General features: G+C 34.3%; 1 pseudogene; it reads left to right on the top strand.

Annotated features, from left to right (window-relative positions):
* The first annotated feature begins 249 nt into the window (after nt 1–249).
* On the top strand, nt 250–368 carry LOC120597760 (uncharacterized; annotated as a pseudogene).
* The last annotated feature ends 7,485 nt before the right edge of the window (nt 369–7,853 follow it).

Genomic DNA, 7,853 nt, shown 5'->3' with positions numbered 1-7,853 from the left:
TTAATACCATAGCACAGCAGTTCAGCAAAGAAGCTTCAGAGCTAGATCTAAGGGTTTGAATTCTGACTCGGCTATTTACTTGTGTGATTACTGCCAAGATATTTAACACTTCTGTACCTATTCTTTTTTATTAAAAAAAGAGATAATAATGGTACTTATGTCATGAGGTTGTTATGAGGACTACACTACGTATAGATGCAAGCCCTTTAAAGTCTTTGGCACATAGTCAGTGTTTTATAAGTGCTGGCAGTCTATGGCCATGCTACCTTGAACAAGCCCAATCCTATCTGATCTCGGAAGTTAATCAGTGTCGGGCCTGGTTAGTACTTGGATGGGAGACCACCTAGGAAGACCAGGTGTTGTAGGCATAAAAAATAAAAATCAAAAATAAGGGATTGAAAGCTGACAAGGTCCTTGCAATCTTGGTCAGGTCAACCAAGAGTTGCCTCTCCTAAAAAAATTGTGTGTGTGTGTGTGTGTGTGTGTGTGTGTGTGCTGGCAGTACTTGCGAACTCCCAAAGCCCTGAAAAATAAAATCTTGCACCCAGTAGATTAAAATTATCATCTTCTTGAGAATATTTTTACTTTAACTGAAACATCATTTCATATTATTATCTTTTGCTACTTTGGGAAGTTTACAGAGACAATTTGTATTTTCTATAATTGTTTTTGAATTTTGTGTATTATAATTTGTCTTCAGTACTTTTATTTAAAATTTTATGTTTATGCACCTATCTTAAATTGTTTTTTTTTTAAGTTTTATTTTATTTTGTTTCATGTATATAGTACATTGGTTAGACATTTATATAGTTTATGAAACAATCCCTCAGATTGCTCTTTCTCTCTTCTGGCTCTCCACATAGCCATTACATTACTGCTGACTGCATTCCCTATGCCATGCTCCCCATCCCTGTGACCAAGTACTAATTTGTACTTCTTTAACTCTTCACTCCATTCTCCCAGCCCACCAAACCCTCCTCCTGTCTGGCCATCACTGGATTGTCCTCTATATTTGTGAGTCTGTTTTTGATTAATTTGTTCTTTTTGTTCCTTAGATTCTGCATATATGTGAAATCATATGGTACTTATCTTTGTCTGACCTATTTCATTCAGCATCATAACCTCTAGGTCCATCCATGTCATTACAAATGGTAAAATTTCATTTTTTTTTTGATGGCTGAGTAATATTCCACTGTTTCTTGAGAAGAAAATTAGGTTGATTTCATCTATGGCCTGAAGGATACAAATGTTTAATGAAGTATTTATGAGAATAAAATATTTTACCATTGGAAAACAAATAGCCAGCTCAAAATAAGCTAAGATATTAAAATCATTACAAAATAAAGCGTTTGAGACAAGCTACTTAAGATAAGTTAGCCATTGAACTTTTTTTCCACGACCTTAATGTCAACATATTCCTTTTGAATAATTCAACTGAAATTATATAAAGCAATTAAAATTAATCAGAATTCTGAATTTCTTGTTCCCTTAATAGAATCTTGTATATTCATGATTCTTAAAATGCATAAATCATTGATCAGTATTGATAGACATTCATTTAAGAAGTCTCAATATTTACAATAGATATTTATACCTAGATTTTTAAAAATCTGTGAAAAAAATTATTGCCGTTAGAATCACTGATGTCTACTTAATGAACCACTATATTTTATTTTAACTTATACTAATTTACCAATATAACTTATACTAATACCATATAGCTTATACTAATTTACTTATACTAATGCCACATAACTTATACTAATTTACCAATTTCTGGGGGAAGAGGCACAGAGAAATTGAGAAATGACTTAGTCACATTAAAAGAAATTAAGTATTCCTACTGGGAAATTTGTAGACTTCAGATAATAATACCATATTATAAAATTGTGCCATACTCTGACTAGGATTATAACATAACATTCTATTTATTTTAAATGAATGTGACTATATTTATAGAATAGTTTTTATGACAAAAATAATGGTTATTTTTAATCTTAAGTCTTAATATGTATCTTTGACTTATCATGAAAATATGCTTTTATTTCTCTAACATTTAGGGTAGGAATTTATGAGCCAGAGAATAAAAATAGAAGGCAACCAGTAGCCTGAACTAAGGATGAGTGCAAAATGTTTAAAATGCTTTTGCTTTTTAAATGTTTCCAGGAAACAACGCTGCCAACATAATTTAAACAACAATGGACAACTGTATTAGTCAGGATGGTTTGCCTTATTTCTTAAATTAATCACGGAGTGCAATTTCTCTGACAACTCACAAAATAGATTAAAAAATTAAAGTTTCAGAGTGAGGTGTTAGTACTGCCTATAATGATTTGTGTCTCCTTCCTTATATTGCCCACATAAAGTGCCATGAATTATATTCATAAAGTAATGCAAGTGCTATTTGTGTATTCAGTCTATCTCAGTTTATGAAAATGTGATCTGAAAATTATCAACTTGCAAACTGAGATACAGTCACCCCTTGATTGGGGGAGGGTTGCTTCCAATACCAAAATCTGCCCGATGCTCAAGTCTTGTATAAAATAACAGAGTATTTATATATAACCTATGAACATCCTCCAGTATACTTTTAATCATATTTAGATTACTTATAATACCTAAAAAACTGTAAATACTATGTAAATATTTGTTATACTGTACTGTTTAGGGAATGAAAACAACAATAAAAAAGTATGTACATGTTCAGTACAGATGTAACCATCGTAGGCCTAACTGCTTAATACACGTCAGCAACAACTAATATTGTAATTTTTCCCCAAGCATTTTCCATCAGTGGTTGGTTGAATTAGTGGATGTGAAACAGAGGACATAGAGGGCTATACATTTAACTTTTTAAAAGATTCCATCTCAGAGCTTCTTTAAATAGATAATTTTCTCTTTCAGCCTTAAAATTAGAACTTGTTTTCTCTCACTTCCCCGACCCCAAAATCAGTTTCCATGTAACTGTTCAGAAGCGTAATGGATTTTATTAACCAATATAGATTCCAGCACCTATTAGATGCAGATATAAAAGTTAAGGGTTGATTAAGATAAGTCAGAGTTGTTTCTGTGTGTAGTATACCTCATAACAACAACAAAATAAACACAGACTGAGGGTGTGGGACATGCAGGTCCAACATATTGCCATCCAACTTGCAAATCTGAACGTCATACATGCCAACATCGTACATGAGGATCTAACAGAAGAGTGGACTGCACGCATCCAGGAAATGATTTGGGAGGGTAAATTCGAGAGAGGACAAGGCCACGTGGCCCACATAGCAAAGGCAGCATTAGCGGGGCACGCACTATGCAACAAATGTCATGATATTAGGAGCTAACCGCGTGGCCCCCAGTCTGGAATAAGATAAGAGCCACTGAACGTTGTCTGAGCCACAAAGCAGTGGGAAGGGGGTTGTGAAAGGACATGTAAAAGATCTGCCTCCTTTGCAAGCATCTGACTCTGAAAGTGGCTCAGAGAGTGGCCACTGTGGAAGCTACTGGCCATTTTGGGTCTTTGAGAGCTGAAAAGGGTTGTTTAAAGTGCAAGCCACACAGAAAGGGCGAGAGGGAGGAAGTGAGAAGGGTGTAGGGTAGAAAGACATAAACAAAACGAGGATGAAGACCACACAGCAGAGTAATGCTGTCTGATGGGAAGTAAGTTCAAGAAAGAGAGAGATGTGTGGCATGAATTCAAAGGAGAGCAGGGCCCAGGTCATGTTGAGATTTTAAGTTGCAATAAGAAGTTTAGATTTTAATTCTAGGTGCAGTGAGAGGATTTGGGAGATGCAGTTGGCAGTGGTCTGAGTGCAAAATGGTAGTGATGGGGACTAGGCTGGTAGCAAGGGATATGAGGAGAAATGGATGAATTCAGGACTTGTTTTTGAAGTAGAGGCAACAGGACTTGGTGACATGCTATGTGTGGGTGACAGGTTAAGAGCAAGCATGAGGCGAGCAGGTTTTTGTAATGAGCAGCAGGTTTGTGATGATGCCATTTAACTGAGATGCAGAGACTAGAGGAAGAACAGTTTTAAGGGTAAAGAGTTTGATTTTAGACATGTTAAATTTGAGAAGTTAGGAGTGCAATTAAAATAATTACCTGTTGTTCTCATAGGAACTTGTTAATGAGAAAGGGCATTTTTCTACACAGAACAGATATGATTCAGTATATGTAACTGATATGTGCCACCGCTGGAGTTTCCTACTGGAAATCATAGTGTTATACTGAGTAGGCACTATGTTGTGTGAGTGGGAAACTCAAGAAAGAGATTAAGACTGAAACAAAACAAATGTATGGGTCATTGGAAGAAAACCATTAGTTTTGTCACATATAGGTCCCTGGTGACTTTGACAAGAGTAGTTTCAGTGGTGAAGTGGGGTTTAGGCATTTGGCTGAAGAAGTTATGGGGGAATACAGGAGATAAGGATGCAGAGGCAGTCACTATAGATAATTTGATCAAAAAGAAGAGATAAGTTGAGGTGGTAGCTAGAGAGAAATGAGGGATCAAAGATTGTTATCACTTTTTAAGATGGCAGATTTCAAGGCATATTTGTGCACTGGTAGTACTGATCTCGTATAGAGAGAAAAGCTGATGGTTTAATAGGTAAAGGAGTGAAGGGCTTTTGAGTAGGCAGGAGGAGGTGAAATGCAAGGTACAAGTGAAGGATTAGATTCTGATAGGGAAGGGACACATCAAACATTGTGCCAAGAGAAAAGACAGAAAGCATGGGTGCATAGGTAGGTAGGTTGAAGATTTGGTGGTGACACATGAAAGAAAAAAAGAAAAGAAAAAATGTTTTTTCCTTGTAATGAAAACAATTTTCCTATATGCTATACAGCGTTGTTAACTATAGTCATTATGTTGTTTGTTCCCTTTATTCAGTGAACATTGAATGACATCAGTTTGGTGCCAGACACTGTTCTAAGAATAAGAGTTTCACAGTGGATAAGCCCTTAACATGTCAGTATAGAGAGGTGGAAAATGAACAAGCGAACAACTAAATGAGACAATTCCATGTCGTGATGATTGCTGTTAAGACATTATGTCTGTCTTTGATGAGATTATGGGGTATTGAGGTTATTGAGGAGCTCCATTAGATAAGATTGTGCCTTTGTGAGTGGTAAATATTTCATTTAAAACTTAAATAATGGAAAGGGAACAGGAAAGTGAAGAACAGGAGAGTGGGAACTTTCCAGAAGGAGAGACAGCAAATAAAAAGGCCTAAACCCAAAATGAACTTTGTGAATATGTTTAAAATAAATGGCTTTAGGGCTGGTTCATGGGAAAACCCTTAGAGCTATATAAATCTAATCCACAGGAAGGGTGATATACTTGCACTTATCATTCCCTGAAACTATAGTGAACTTGCTAGGACAATGACGTACAAGAAATCATTAAACCACATATCTATTGATGTCTTTCTCCTCTGCATTATTTCACTCACATGCGCACATTCTCTCTACTCCCGTTTCTCTTAGTTGCTATCATCTTCGTCCTCCAGATGGACCACTTACAAAGGTGCAGCAGAACGTCAAGGAGCCTTCTTAGAAAACCTATGAATCATACCAGGCAGTCTGTGAGAAACAGTGGGATACTAAATGGAACAGGTTAGTCACATTATGTCTAGTTACAAAATTCATCTAAGAAAGATACACTCATTTATCTTTTCTTTTTTAATCATCATGAGGTATTAGAGCAAGTATAAAGACCGTTTTTTCTGGCCATCTGATTGTTCATGGTCATATAACTGATTTTAGGCTTCCACCAAAAGGTTGATAGGGGCAGAAGATGAAGTGCATTTCAAATTATTACATGTAAAAAAAGTAAAACTTTCTAGAGTCTCCATTAAAAGGTTAGATTGGAAGACTTGAGTTATTTGCATAATGAAACATTAGGAATTTACTTACATTCAAACAGATTATGCTATTTTTGACCCCAATTAACATGCCTAATCAAGAGTGGACTGTATTCCTTGTACATGTCACACTTTACTGACAGTCTTTGTGGACATCAGTTACTGACAATCATATTTTTTGGCCTGCAACGGATCTATAACTTTTTTTCTGTGTGGTGAGTCTCAAAATTGCAATTGTGTTCCTAAACATGGATAAATTTGAGCTGCAATGGGATTAGAGGGAGGTTAGGAGTGACCAGGCGATTGACATCTCTGTGAGGCCTGTTTCTTAAACTTTTTGGTCAGTTTATTAAGAGATGATTTAAGGCTTCATACAATCTACATGTTAAAGAGACTGACTTACAAACTAAAATCCAATGCATTCAATGGAGAGGAAGAATATACAGATTTGGGAATGAAAATATTTGTCTTCTCTTTTTAGGACTGTTTTTGACAGTTTCAAGTTCCCATGTTTGACTGAGAAACAAGAATTCAGAAGCAAAGAGTTTTGAAATTGTTTAAATTAATTATTTCATCTGATTTGACAGCACTCAGAGAACTGTTCCTTTTCTTTCACCATGTCCACTTTTGTACTGACAAGGGCACATGTATGAATCAGTATCCACCATATTTAGGCTATCCTGGACTATCCTTTAAAAAAATATGTAAAGATGTGCAAAAAAGAGTCAAATTACAATTTCTGTCATCTACAATGCTCCTTCATACAATTAAATTGTATATTTAATGTATGGAGGGTCACTGTGTCATTTTATCTTATAAGTATTTAGTAAAAATATTAAATAGTTGTTACCAAGGATTAAAGGGCATAAATTACTTAAATTCTTCATACTTATATTTTATCATGTAATTAAACATGTATATTATAAACGATAAATCCTATATATTGAGAATATATAGATATTTATAATGTCTTCCTCTGAATCTAATTTGAGTAATAGAAAAATTAATGGAGAAATATAGAGATATCAATGTCATAATTTAAAAGCTTCTTTAATGCATTTATGGGGGATATACACACACAAATACATATGGAATTATGAATCTAGGAGAGAATACATAATCTATACTATTTTCAAAGATATTTTAAATACTTATAATATTTAATGTGTAAAAATCAGCAAAATGACTCTCATAAATTAAAAATATTTAATATCACATTTCCTGGCAATAGGCAAAAAAAGAAATAGACTAAATATACATAGTCAGTTTATTTTCCTTTGGAAATGAAAAAATATATTTCTACCTATATCTTCAGTTAAAGAAGGGAAAATTAGAAATAATTAACTGTTTAAAATCAAATTATGATGTATTAAATAACAAAATGATACAATGGGCCAATACAGTTCTCAGAGAACAATATATATTCTTAACTTCAAGAATCTTGAAAATAATAACCAAAGTTAAAAAAATATGTAAAAGACTATCAGGAAGATAATAAAAAAGAAAAATGTAACTAATGATAAAATTTATGAAGAAATGGTCGATAAAACCAAATGATTGGCAATATTATATAAACTGTCATAGACCATAGAGAGTTTTGTGGGATATATTATCATTTTAGAGGGTTAGTATTCCCTGATATCCAAACAGACAAGCACAGAACAAGAGAAATGTAAACTAATTTCATTTCTGAATATAAAAGTGAAAATCATATGTGATTTTAATATCTCTTTCTATATCTTTTATCCTCATTCTCCTTAGGCCATGAGGTTAGCCAGAACATGTTTCTCTCACAGCAGAAGTAGAAATACATGAGAACAAGTGAAAAAATATATCTTAAGGTTTAGGCTCCGAAAAGATACAGAATGACTTTTCCCCATTTACTATTGACCAGAACTAGTCACATGGCCTTTCCCAAGTCAAGAGGTGGTGAAATACATTGCTATAATGAGGCTGTAGAAAGAGTGGATGTCTAGAGGATTGAGAGATCATGCCAA

Source organism: Pteropus medius, unplaced genomic scaffold (genome assembly GCF_902729225.1).
Source record: "Pteropus medius unplaced genomic scaffold, Ma_sr-lr_union100, whole genome shotgun sequence".
In the NCBI taxonomy this organism is placed as follows: Eukaryota; Metazoa; Chordata; class Mammalia; order Chiroptera; family Pteropodidae; genus Pteropus; species Pteropus medius.
This window is presented reverse-complemented; position numbering and strand designations above follow the sequence as displayed.